At 39.3% G+C, this 14,202-nt stretch overlaps 1 protein-coding gene across 2 annotated transcripts in view; it reads right to left on the minus strand.

The window, feature by feature from the left end:
* Positions 1 to 14,202, minus strand: part of LOC119412237 (MICOS complex subunit mic25a) — an 83,720-nt gene that overhangs the window by 11,027 nt on the left and 58,491 nt on the right. The window lies entirely within an intron of this gene.

The following is a 14,202-nucleotide window of genomic DNA, read 5'->3' on the forward strand; positions in this document are numbered from 1 at the left end:
ACCAAGGAAACCAAAGGGTAACAAATCAGGAGCTAATGGGTAGTTAACCAGTACTTACTGGGGAAGACATAGCCAAGCCTTATTAGGGGACTACTGGTTTGTTACCTTGTAAATGAAGGGGAACTAATTAAGAACTAATAGGTAGTTACCAAGGAAACCAAAAGGTAACGAATCAGGAGCTAATGGGTAGTTAACCAGTACTTACTGGGGAATACATAGCCAAGTCTTATTAGGGGACTACTGGTTTGTTACCTTGTAAATGAAGGGGAACTAATTAAGAACTAATAGGTAGTTACCAAGGAAACCAAAGGGTAACAAATCAGGAGCTAATGGGTAGTTAACCTGTACTTATTGGGGAACACATAGGCAAGTCTTATTAGGGGACTACTGGTTAGTTACAACAGAAACAGAGGATACATTCTCCATGTGGGTTCGGAATAAACCCTGCACCAGTGAGGTCACAGCTCAGACATAGATAAGATGACAGCAGTACAAGAATATGAAATCAGTTCTTACCACTGAGTGATAAGAATCCAATAAAATCATTAATCAGTAGGAAACAGGTTTTTGACAATTACGAGCTGTTACCTGTTATCAGTTCAGTTTCACTGCCCCGCCCACTTTCACCTGGTCCTTGTCTCTCCAACAGGTCTTTCTCCATCGTTAGTGTTCCTTTATATTTTGCATCCTTATATTGTTTCTTCTGTCTTTCATTGAACATCTTTGGACGTCGTCTCAGCCCTCCTCAAGCCCTTATGATATTTCTGAGCTCTGAGTTTTTGTAAGTTTCCTGGCTGCCAAGTCAGCACTTTTTTCTATAATTTTGTTAATAAAACTGTTTATTTTTGATACTTTCAAGTCCAGTCTGTATCCTGGGTCCTAAACATCTGTGACTGTGATTGTTTGTACTGTAGTTGTTGGAATTATCTAACTCAAGAAAAGAAGGTCTGTGAAGAAAGCCTTTCACTAAAACTGTGCTTTTAAGAGTAACTAGTGTACTAAACCTTTAAGTAACTAGTGTACTAAACCTTTAACTGGGGTTAAAGTCATGCAATATTCTTCCAGCACTAAATTATTTTTGAGAGAAAAAATAATAATTTGTGGTAAAATGTAGCTGTTTCTGAAAATGTCAGATGAAATGCTTTGAAAGTGTAGAAAATGTTACACAAATACACAAAATGCACAGACACACACAAACAACACACACCACATGGCGCAACTTATGAAGGTGAGAACAGAGGAAAAAAACAAGGACACTTCTCAAACACAGCAGGATCTTTCCACAGACCCACGCATTTCAAACTTGAGTGTTTTCCATCACCCACTTGCAGCATCAACATTTTTTATTTGTCTTCAGATATTAAATTTCTGATCAATAGACATTGTTTTTTTTTTTTTTGCACTGATCTCAGAGTGAAAGATTTTTCTGAATCTTCTTCATAAAAATTACAGTTAAAGCAATAGCCTTTTCACTGTGAAACATTATTTAAACCTTTTTTAATCTCTATTTCCATCTTCTACTGTGTATTCATTCCTGATGCATGCTTGCATCGCTATGCCGACGACAAAGTTGTTTACTGTCGAGCTAAAACAGTTGCTAAGGTTTTCTAGCTTTTACAGTCTGCAATCAACATCATCCAGTCAGATTTGTTCCGTCTCAAACTGGTGCTAAATGCTAATAAAATCAAAGGGATGTTGTTTTCAAACAGGAAGTTGGTCGCAGCAGTTCTTCTTTCTATTTTATCTTCAAATGGTGTTCCTGTAGAGTTTGGCGATTCTTACAAATACTTGGGTATCTTGGTTTATTCGCATCTCTTTTAAGCCTCATGTCGAAAACTTGGTAAAGAAACTGAAAGTAAAACTGGGTTTCTTTTTCAGAAATAGATCCTAACTCTGAATGCTAGAAAACGCCTTGTGACTGCAACTTTCCTTCCTTCCATTGACTATGGTGACATTATTTACATGAACACCCCTACAAGCACCCTGCAGATGTTGGATGCCATCTATCATGGTGCACTAAGATTCATAACTGGTTGTAACTACCGTACCCATCACTGCACCCAGTATTCACTGGTTAACTGGTCATAATTAACTTCACGTAGACTCTCTCACCGGTACATTTTCATCTTTAAATCACTTCTTGGTCTGTTGTCTTCATACATCTCCTCCTACTAGTTACTTTGTGAGTGCAGCTACAGCATGCACTCCCAGGACATTATTACCTGCAGTGTTCCCTCAGTGCAGACTGACCTAGGCAAAAGGGCCTTCTCCTACTCTGTTCACTCCTGTTTCCTGGAATATCTTGCAAAAAGATCTGAAGCTCTCAACCTTGATCTCTCTAAGTGGCTTTAAACTACTGCTATGTTCATGGCAAAAACCAACGCAGACATGTTACTGTTTTTAGTTTTCTACATCACTTTATAATGTAGCTGTTTTTGTATCATTTTTTTTTAAAGTTTTTTGCCTAGTTTTTATTTAATTTCCTCTATTTACTTTTAATTTGATATGCTTTTTACATGACTGTCTATTGTTCCTCTTCTGTTCTTTGTTTAAAACAGGTCTCTTTTGTAACTGAGCACACATGGCTCAATGAGACTAACCTGTATAAATAAAAGTTGAATAAAAACAAAAAATAAAAATTAATAGCTTGGTCGCAGAGGCAACAGATCCAGGAGAGAAACTCAGGCATCCCTCTTACCATCATCACTTTCCAGCTCGTCCAGGGGGAGCCCAAGATGTTTTAACAATACCTCTCTCTAAATGTCAGCAAAACAAAGGAGATAATAGTGGACTTCAGGAAACAACATGGAGGCCAACACTCCACCATCTACATAAACAACGCTGAGGTGGAGCAGGTCAGCAGCTTCAAGTTCCTTGGCATTCACATTACCGAGGATCTGTCCTGGACTTTACATACAGACACTGTGGTCAAGAAAGCCAGACAAAGACTCTGCGTCCTAAGAAGATTAAAGAAGTTTCGTACGAACATTGACATCCTCACCAACTTTTATAGGTGCACCACTAAGAGCTTGCTGACAGGCTGCATCACAGGATGGTATGGGAACTGCACCAGTCAGAGCCGAAAAGCACTACAGAGGGTGGTGCAAACAGCAGAAGACATCAATGGTAGCAGTCTCCACACCATCCAGGACATCTACCACAGCCGATGTCTATGTAAAGCATGCAGCATCATTAAAGATCACACCCACCCAGCACAAGGACTCTTCCGTCTACTACCCTCAGACAAAAGATACAGGAGTCTGCCATCGAACATGAAAAGACTAAAGGACAGCTATTACCCACAAGCTGTCAGATTACTGAACTCTTGTTAAATAACACTGTACAACTAGCAATAACTAACTAATAATTAAACCTCAACGCCATTACCTGTGCAATAACCTTTATGTGGTATGGTGGTATGTGTTAATAATGTGCAGTATATATATATATATATATATATATATATATATATAATGTGCATTTTAGCTTATATTACTAGCTCAAAATACTTATTCAAATTCATCCTGCTGCACCATTATATTCTACCATGTTGTTGCTCAATATCTCTATTTAGGACATTGTAAATATTTTAATTAATTACTTTTCCACTTTTTGGTACCTTTTTGTGGTGTATCCTTATTGCATGCTTCTCTTGTATATTCTTGTTGGTTTGTTCTTTGATTTTTTTCAATGAGTCAAATCAGGTCTTCTCATCCTAAGCATTTTGTTGTACTGTTAATCTTGTGTTAACCTTGCATATGACAAATAAACACAACTTGAACTTGTCTTGACCCCACTCTGATTTGCAAATTTATTAATCCAGTCAGAATTATAATAACTTTATTTCCCTAAACTGAGGCCATTCAAAGAGCTTTTTACAACAGGTAAGATAATAATTGGTCTTAAACTTCACACAGAACTCTAATTTGAAACAACAGATCATTTATGTTATCAAAGAACACTAATAAAAAGCAATGCATCTGAAAGTTTTACCTTGAGACTCAAACGCAGATGAGTTATGGCTGCAGCAACACAACTGCACAACGCTTTACTCCCATCTATGCAGCAGGTCTGGTTATAACAGTGTTGAAAACATGCATGACAATATGAACATTTTAGGAATATATTTCTCTTTGTTGATGCCATTTGCTGATGCCAGGTGGGTGAACTTGCAACTCACTTTGTTATTGTTCCACTTTCCTAATCTACATTCATTAAAGCTTTCTCTATAACTGGCAGAAAAACGAACTGTGAGAGCAGTGTTGATTAAGTCTCTGTATATTTTACTTGGCTTTGTTTTTTGGACTGTGCTGTATTGTAACAGGTGCTGATTTCAAACTGTTACTTGATTTTTTTCTGATTAGGTCTAAAAATACACACCATACACACAGATTACACAATTCACCTGTTGCAGTGCTCCGTACACCTCAGTAATCAAGGCTGAAACAGAGTGGCACTTCACCCAACCTCACAAAGCCTAGCATAAAAACAAACACTCCAGTCAGGGGACTAACAGTACAAGGGGGGTCAAGTAAGTGGGATATAGAGAAAACTGTTGTTTTCTGAAACTGTTAACCCCGGCTGAGGGTATTAGATAGTACAGCGAGAGCATTAGCATGCTGCACAAGGTCTGCACCAGAGCCTTAAAACATCAAGGAGCAGGACAAGTGACACTTACTGTAATCGTTTGCTCTTGAAAACGACTTTGAGGGCGGCAGCTTTTTGTTTTACTCAGAAGGAGGTTGAAAGGTAGTCGCAATTATAAAACAAAGGCAAAGAGTGGACATCCAGACTTCTTTATGGGTTTATACTCATGCAAACACCTAGATTCAAGCTCACAGAAATGGCTATGTGGGGGAAAGGGAATAAGAAATTAAATTCCAACAAATTGTAAAGTTGTGACAATATATTGGATATCAATTTTACATGAAAGCATAATGAAACTCAAAACTTCATGAAAATGTAGGGTCTCAGTGAGTTGACATTTACTTTGCATCAATCACGCATGTAGATGAACAGATGCTGGGATATATTCATCATTTAACGCGAGTTCCTCATTTTTCTGGACTGAATAAAACGTGCACTGAATTTAAGGAAATGCAAAGTGAGACGTCATTTAAATTTGACCCATCAAAATGAATGCGGTCATTTATTTACAGAATCAAATTTAACATCAAACATTTACATTAATTTGGCAAATTATGAAATTAACAACATAAGCAATCAATCAGGAAAAATCATACGGCCATGATTTTACCGTTGCTGCACCACAGACATTTATAAAACTGTACAACTATGATCTTTTGCCCACATGAATGTGGGTGAGCATTTTACACAGACATTTCTAAATATCTGGAAGAATTTCTACTTCATAGGAAAGTTTAAAGATGGAAAGAAGTTTAGAGGGAGTTAAGATTGAATGGGAGGGGAGGAATGTTCGCCAGAACCGACACTCTCCATCAGAAGCCCAGCTCGCCTCGGTACGCTTGGTAGGAAACTTGACCCATTACCTTCTGAAGATTTATCAGCAGATATGGAATTCCGTTAACGCTACTTGTCCAGCGTCTCCTGAGAATGGCTGTCGCTCGTCAGAAGTAGTGGCGAGGCTCTGTTCGACACACATTCACCTCAGTGGAAAATGTTATAATCCCATGGAACTCGGAAGAGCTTTGTTGTCCTGTCAGGAACTCCCACAGCACTCCATCAGAACTCCGTGAACTCTGTAACTCCGTGAGTCGTAAGTCACTCTGGTTACCTGTGAGTCCCTCTTCGAACTGTGTGAGTCTGAGAACTCTGCGAACTCCAGCAGTCGGAAAACTCTGACTAGACCAGGAAGTACTGACATTTTAAAGACTCTTTCCCGGTTCACTTTTGGGATTTTTCATTGGTCAGAAACGACCAGAAGGGGTGTGTTTTTGTGACGTGAGAGGTTAGGCGCAGCGAGAATTGTTATGAGACAGGTCAGAAATGTTCTCACAGACCGAGAGGGTTCTGTTTTGGCGTGAAAAAGAACCAGGTGCAAAACATCTCTATTTACGTCTGAGAGGATTCTAAAACATGACAGTTTTAACATAACAACTTGTTTTTCGTTTGAGTCCAACCTTGGAACGCACACACTTGCTCATTCAAAAGCAGAAATCAGAAACTGCATAAACTTTGTAACAGCATTTAATCATGAGTTCTAACTTTGCATGAGAATAAAAATCATTACTCAGTTAATAAAATTGATTAGTTCACTGCAACATCTAAAATGGTTTGAACTAAGACACTTTGATTATCAACATTTGTAAGATAGTAATGATAATAAAAAGAGAGTGTTCTTTTCACTTGAATCTTCAAGAAAGAAAGTCTCAGGATGGGTGAACCTGTATTTATGGAGTCAAATACATGAAATGACAGCTTCTGTCCCACAAGGTTCTAAAGGTCAAGAGTTTTGACCTTAGACTTAGTTTCGACGTAGGCCTTGGTCCACTACACGCATGATGTGCACGGTGCAATGTGCATGACAATGGCCAAAGCAAGGACGATGGCAGAAGACAGACAGAAAAGTGATAGCTGAGTGGAGGTGAAAGGCCTTATCTTGAACTGCCTTTAACAGATGGCAAAGAGAAGAACGTGTGAAAAATGTGCATGTGCGTCCATGCATGAATTATAAAAAATAAAGAGTGACTTTTAAGGATGGCTGCTCTGCTGCAGATAATGAACTGGGAAGACTTCAAATGGGAGTGGAGGAGTGTGAGATAAACATTCTGGTGATGATAAGTTCAAAATTATGGTAGGGAAAAATACAAGTTGGCTGCTGGTTTTATTGGCAGAACGGTTGGCAAACAGAAAAAGAAATGCAGTATATGGAAGACATTTTTGTAAAATCTTACCCATGAGCAAATGTCAGAACTGAGTCTGCATGCTTTGTGCTTACAGGCTTGTCTGGTTCACAAGGATGTTGGTATGAAACAAAAAAGACTGAACAGCTAGAAAATAAATATGCACAAAGGAATAAATGTAGTTTTAGATCAACAAAAGAGCAAGGTGCATGAAAAGGGAGAGGAAAAATAACTACAGTTAAAACCATAATCCATGATGTTAAAAAAGATAAAAGTGAGAGACATATCAACTGCAGATACATTAATTTGTCACAAAAATACAGCATTCATCATTTATCAGAAGGAATAATGTATCTGTTGTAGAAAACCCATGCCAGCACAAATAGATAAAAGAACAGAGCTTTTGAGGTGTCAGGCGTTCACCACAAACATTCCTGTCTATTGAATATAGTGTTTTTGTAAGATAAAAAAATAAAAAAATAAAAACGTTGGTTACACACTGTAACCCCAGATTCTATTAGTATAGGCGTAGCCCTTTAAGACTGTCGCTAGTGGGTTTATATCTAGGTGCGCAGCGCAGCACTGAAAACTTTACTCCACGCCCACCTGCTTTACCCTCGGTCCGTATAAATTACAGTGAGACCGAGTAATCGGCTCCCAAATATCTTTTTTTCTTCAGCCATTAGGAACCAGTGAGGTCTAGAGCTTAAAGGGCTGTGTCTATACTCATAGAATCTGGGGTTACAGTACGTAACAAATGTCCTATTTCGTATAGGCTTCGCCCTTTAAGATTGTCGCTAGTGGGTTAAAGGCGAAGCAGGATGTAGTCTATGCCTCACTGGGTCCATTCAGACACAACATGAAGCAACTGCACAAAAAAAAAATCCGAGGGAAAAAACACAGATTGGTAAAACCCTCCACTCTGGAGATGGAGGCAAAGGTGGAGAGAGATGTCTTCAGCTTGCCTTGCCCAGCTGTAGCCTCGTTCCAGTGTGACGTCACAGCTGGACAGCGAGGCCAGATGGGGTCAGGGTGATGAGCCGGGGCGGAGCCAACCTTGCCGCCAGATCATCCGATCAGGACGGAGGGAGGTGAGGAACAGAAAGTCCCTTGTGTTAACATCCTCCTGGATTATGCCAGGCAGCTCCGAGAGGAGGGCGCCGACGGCTGGGAGCGGTGTGGTCGCTGACGTGGGAAAATCCGAGGTGACTGAGCTTGGCCACTCGTCTTCCGTCACTACGCTCTCCAGGAGGGAAGGGGCAGCTCCGCATCACCTTTCTCAGAGGAATCATTCGATTCACTACGTGACTCTGCGTCAAAGAAGGCAGTGGCATAGTCCAGCGGGTAGAGGCCCTCCACGGAAAAACATTCAGTGGGGCTGCTGCTAACATCGCCTTATTCGAGGAAATCATTCGATTACCGCGGGGAAAAAAAACGTAAGAAACGGCGATGGCGTCGTCCAGTGGGTAGCGGCCTGCCAAGGAAAAGCACTCCTCGGCGCTTACCTTGAACAAGGCTGCTCGTCTGCTTCTCCTTGGGGAAGAAGAGCTCACTGGGATGGCAGGAGATTGGCGTGGCGGAGACCCAGGCATCCTTAGCAAAGGTTGTGCCGGTCAAAGCTGGACAACTTTTCCTTCTTCGTTCTTCTGACAGTGCTAGCTAGCTGGCTGAAGAAAAAATGTGAGTCGATTACCCGGTCTCACCGTAATTTCTACGGACCGAGGGTAAGGCCCACACAGCAGGTGGGCGTGGACTAAAGTTTTCAGTGCTGAGCTGCGCGCCTAGGGGTAAACCTACTAGCGACAGTATTAAAGGGCAAAGCCTATGCGAAATAGAACTTACAGCAACCAAAGTGGTTAATCTGTCTGAAAGCCGCACATTTATTTATTCTGTGTTTAAATTAAAATGAGTTCTCCTCCTCAGCTGTGGCTCATTCCAATAATGAGCCACCTTGCTGTATTAAAGGACCAAAGCTGCTAAAGGATGATGCTGAGACAATGTCTATTAACCTCCTGAGACCCAAGCTCTGGTTTGCGATGCATTTTTCATATTTCCTAGATATTTGTGATTATATGGAACTGATTTGTGTATAAATATAGCTTACTCTTCGAACAGGAAGTTGTGTTTTGTTACATGGTTATGACATAATTTTGTTAAAAAAAAAATGTCCTCAGGGGGACAATGGGGTTATTTTACAGCATAACACAACAACATTAACATGGCTTAACAAAGTATAAAACACTATTGAACAAAGTGAAGTATAAGGTACAGCCAAGCCAAAATGTAATATATGTGGACGCAGGGTCTCAGGAGGTTAATGATATTTAGTTAGAGGCCACAGCTCCTAGAGCAAATTTAGATATTGTAAATTAACTTTGTCTTCCTTGTGCTCCTCACAGATGAGTATCTGTTCCTTGTGCTCTTCAACAGGTCTTTGTCATCCAGTCTGTTTGTTTTAGATGTTCACCCCAAACCAACCCTCTTCATGTAGATGTACAACTGGAAAGATCCCTACGGTACTTACCTCTTCATCCTGACCTGCCACTCTCACCTGAATCTCAGCTACCATACTCGCCTTAAAGGAATCTGGAATTTCACCCTCTTCTCTCTGTAAAACTCTATTCATTGAAATGCATGCTAGTACATGTATTGTGGATTATATTGGAATTTGTTTTTTCCTTAGCGAGCTCTTGTTTTTTTAATTGGGAAGTCATGTCTGAGTTGGCTGCTGAACTGCTTATATGATTAGCAACATGGAGGTTTTTCTAAACCTGTCACATTTTGCTTCACAATTTTTTTTTTCATTTTGCATTTACAGTGCAGATTATAAATGAGAATGTATTTAGCAATTAGTTGGTGACTCAGAATTGTCAGAAAACGTGTACATTTTTAGTTGAAGACAGTATTTGCGACTAAGCAACCTGTAGGCCATGTTGCTGTATTTTGTGTGGCTAGTTTTTGAAAATTACAAGCTATTTTTGTGTGCACTTCTTGCTAAACTGTAGCATTAGACAATGTTTGATGGCCAACATTTGCCCACATCATACCTACCTCAGTCTGCTTTGTACCCATCTCAGCAGCCACCCCCAGGTTTATGACTTGATGCACCAGAGTACACTTAAAAAAAGAAAATAAGCACGTTTGAATTTTTATTTTATTAAACAAGTTATTTATCAAGGTGGCACATTTGGTAAAGCTGTTCCCTCTCAGCGAGAAGGTGGAGGGGTGGAGTTTGCATGTTCTCTCCGTGCATGCATGGGTTTTCTCCGGGTACCCCAGTTTCCTCCCACAGACCAAAAACATGCATGTTAGGCTGATTGGTAACTCTAAATTGTCCCTAGGTGTGAGTGAGAGAGTGAATGGTTGTTTGTCTCGTTTGTCTATATGTGTCCCAGTGATGGACTGGAGACCTGTCCAGGGTGTCCTCCACGTCTCGCACATAGCTGGATATGGGCTCCAGTGGCCCCCCGTGACCCGAAAAGAAAGAAGTGGGTAAAGATAATGGATGGATGGATGGTTAGACCTGTACATCCAGCACTGTAGTCAGACAGATGTTTTTTGCCATAGGAAGAGCTCTTGTGCACATGTCAAAATACAGCACTAGCACTCAAGAACTATACAAACTAAACTGAGAAGTCTAACAAAGTTAAGTCAGGTCTTCTGGACGGTTTCGTTGTGTTGAAACATCTCGTCTTTCATCCAAAGACTTCATCAGTCTGAGGAGCCACAAAAAACTCTGTCCCATAAGCAACACACTCACATAGTGGGCCAACCAGTTTGATGGTGATAATATGGTCTCTGGAGTCCACCATCTCCCCCATCGGCTCCTCTGAGGCAGCCATGCCCAAAGTTGTTCAAAACATAAACTCACATAACCCACTATGTGAGTAAGCTACTTATGGGACTGAGTTTGTTGTGGCTCCTCGGACTTATGAAGTCCTTTGGATGAAAGACAAAACATTTCAACACAAAAAAAACGTCCAGAGGATCTGACTTACCTTTGTTGGATTATTTTACCTGGATTGTTGAGCGTGAACTTTGAAAAACTGAGAAGTGTTTTATATGGATTCAAGACACCCACAACAACTTAGTGACTATTTCTCAAGTGCCAAGTCTCTAAGCCTTTAACTCATACCAGCAAAAAGAAAATCCCTTGCAAACATTGAACGACAGTTCAGAGACTCTTATGCAAATATTGTTTGCAAACTGGTAGTCTAACAATCAATCTGCTTAAAAGGCAGGTACATCAGCCTGCAGCCTTGTTAAATTTGACACTGCACTCTTGTCAATGCACCTCCCAGGACTGTGGTCCATTTAACAGGGGAGGGATATTTTTTGGAACAGGTGTGAAAGAAAGTTGGCCAGAGTTTTATGCTAATATTTAAAAGAATGTCTTTTATTTGAGAGCTTTGTATTTTTAATTTATTGGTTAGAAAATGTTCCTTTTAGAGACTAAAAAGGGATAACTTGATGCTTTGAACTGCATTCAATAAACTGCAAAACATGTAAAAACAAACATCACTTTTTGCTTGTTTTTAATATCTAATAGATGTGTATGAACTCATCACTGTTGTATTTATGTGCCTAAAACAAACCTGCTTCATAAATTGCCCATCAGCTGTCCTGATATCTAAGGACTAGAATCATCTAATAAACCTTAATCTGTTGACCTCTATGTAGCACATTTTGTATCCCGTCCTCGTTTTCCTCAGACAACTGCAGCGCATGGTGAAACTTATTCTTGCTGAGCTCTAGTCCAAGTGCCCTGCTCTGCCAAGCAGATCTATTAATAGACAGGCAAAATGGATGCCTGCCTGCATGTCTAGAGGGGTCTTTGGGCTGCCCACTAATTTCTATTAATTAGAGCTGACTGATCTGAAGCCTCCAGTGGAAGCTCCTCTGATATCTCTTTTACTCAGTAGTACAGGTCAGTAATTCAGTCATGGATCTGAGGTGCTCCTGGAATACGGGCCAAGTTTTACATATTTTTAGACAAAGTTTTAAAAGTAGCAAGTTCTTCAGATGTGACATAAACACAAGACTCAAATAGAAAGTATTTAATTTAAAATTGAAAGTTGTGACTTTTTTAATAACAGCACCCACATCCTCCAACATCCCATGTTTTTCATAGTGTGTGTCATTGTTTGCAGTGTAAAAACAATTAATCTGATTATTGGTATTCTAAAGAACTTACACTATGATGCTCCTTAAAACTGTTTCTTTTTTTAATTCTCCACAAAAGTTATGGACATTTATTCATTGCGAATGAAGATTATGATGAATATTGTGGATACGAATGTGTTTTCAGTTTTGACTGAATAAGTGAATAGAAGTTTCACCTTAAATTATGATCGTTGGGTCATCTGGAGCCCACTCTGCTGCTATCACTCCTGACATTTGTGAAAAGCAAGTCAACATAGCAAGCACAAACAATAAATCGTTCTCTGTCAGTAAAATTCTAGTCGTCATGCACCTGTTCAGATCAAATGAATGTGCTGGTGATAAAGATAAACCAATTGCTGATCTCTACATTAATATTGTAATTGTAATAGTGCAGAGCAGGCTGTAAAATGAGCGGGCGGTTGTGGCTGACTGGTTAGAGCAGTCGTCATCCAATACAAGAGTTGGGGGTTCGAATCCACCAGCAGTCACATGACGAAGTGTCCCTGGGCAAGGCGCACTGAAGCCCTCATTGCCTCCGATGTGTGTCCCATCAGTGTATGAATGTGATAAAGCTCTGATTAGTCTCTTTAGAATGATTTGTTCAATTAGCTTTGTAGAGATCTAGTAGAGTGCTGTATGAATGGGTAAATGAGGGCACAGGTTGTAGTGTAAAGAGCTTTGAGTGTCTTGATAACATAGAAAGGTGCTATATAAGTACAGTCCATTTACCATTTAATGCACTGTATGTGTTTTATTATAATAGCCAATTAAGCAAATCTAACAAGACCATGACGGAAGATGCTTTATTTCAAACTACAAAAAATAAAATAAATTAATTCCCTTTATCTGATTGCCATCATCCCTCATAGTGCATGCTGTCTGTATGAAATAATGGTGTATCTTCATAGTATTCATAAGTTCAGACATGAGTCTGGGGTACAGCAAACATTTACACCTACAATTATGAGAGAGATCAACATGAACCAGTTACTGAAACCAAAGTATTGGGGCTTCAATGTGGACAATAACTAGAGCAAGGTGTGTTTCCATTCACTGTAGGAACAGACCCAGGTAGAAAACCTGCTTCAACACTGCATTTCCTGAATTATATTGAAGTTACCTTGATAAGCTAATAATTCTGCTTCATAGTACAGAGAACTGGTCAAAGTTAAAGGGATTTTCAAGCAGACATGGTGTCTGGGGTTCTTACTTTATTGCGTAGATTTAATAAAATGTACAAAAATAAAACTGTACTTCAAATTCTTACCATTTTGCAAAAGGAAGAACATATTTCCATGAACAAAAGCTCAATTTTACTTTATTTTCCCATTCATATTGAATATGTGTAGGCCAACAACTGGAAGTACATGGAAAGAAAGACTGGAAAAAGTTTAATGTCACACTTTAATCCAAAATCTTTTGGACTTATAGGTTAAATCGTATATCTGGAAACATTTAGAAGACGTTTTAAATCTGAGACTGAGAAACAAAACTTCAGAAGTCCCAAAGGTCAACCTGAAAACCCACCATCTTCAAAATAGTAGTGCATTGCAGACTGTAAAATGAAAGATTTAATCTTGGATAGATTATCCCTATAAAGAAAGGTTAGACAGAGACGGTGTCAGTGATAAAATGTCTGGGTCAAGATTGTTTTTCTACTTGAGAAAAGTGACGATGTGAAATCTCAGACAGGCAACAGCTCACTGGTTTGTGTATTTTACACAAACAAACTCGCAGATGTTTTACATTTCAACAATGTGTGAAGTGATTTGAATTTTTTATTATTTTCTGTGACACATATCTAACTATTTTTAGCATTAAGTATTTTTTTCAGCCATAATGTTTAACGAGAGTTGTTTAAAAAAAAAAACACTCAAAAGAGTTCAATAGCAAGCATCATCCCAATTTCCTTCTTTGTGTTAAAAAAAAAAAAAAAAAAACTTCCATCTTTTAGTCTCAGTACCTAAAAAAATATTTTATTCAGGAACAGGAGTCATGGTCATGTGTTATGAGCCACAGCTCCTTTAACCCTCCAGTCAGTTGATACTTTATCATCACGCTTTGCCTTTTCATAGTATTCTCCTATGTTTTCTGCACCTCTCATTGCCACTAAATCTTTTAAAGGTATGACTGAGTCTGAATTAACATCTCTGTCAAAAAACATACATACATACATACATATATATATACATATACATACATATATACATACATA

The sequence above is a fragment of the Nematolebias whitei genome, chromosome 7, assembly GCF_014905685.2.
Source record: "Nematolebias whitei isolate Nwh7 chromosome 7, NemWhi1, whole genome shotgun sequence".
NCBI lineage: Eukaryota > Metazoa > Chordata > Actinopteri > Cyprinodontiformes > Rivulidae > Nematolebias > Nematolebias whitei.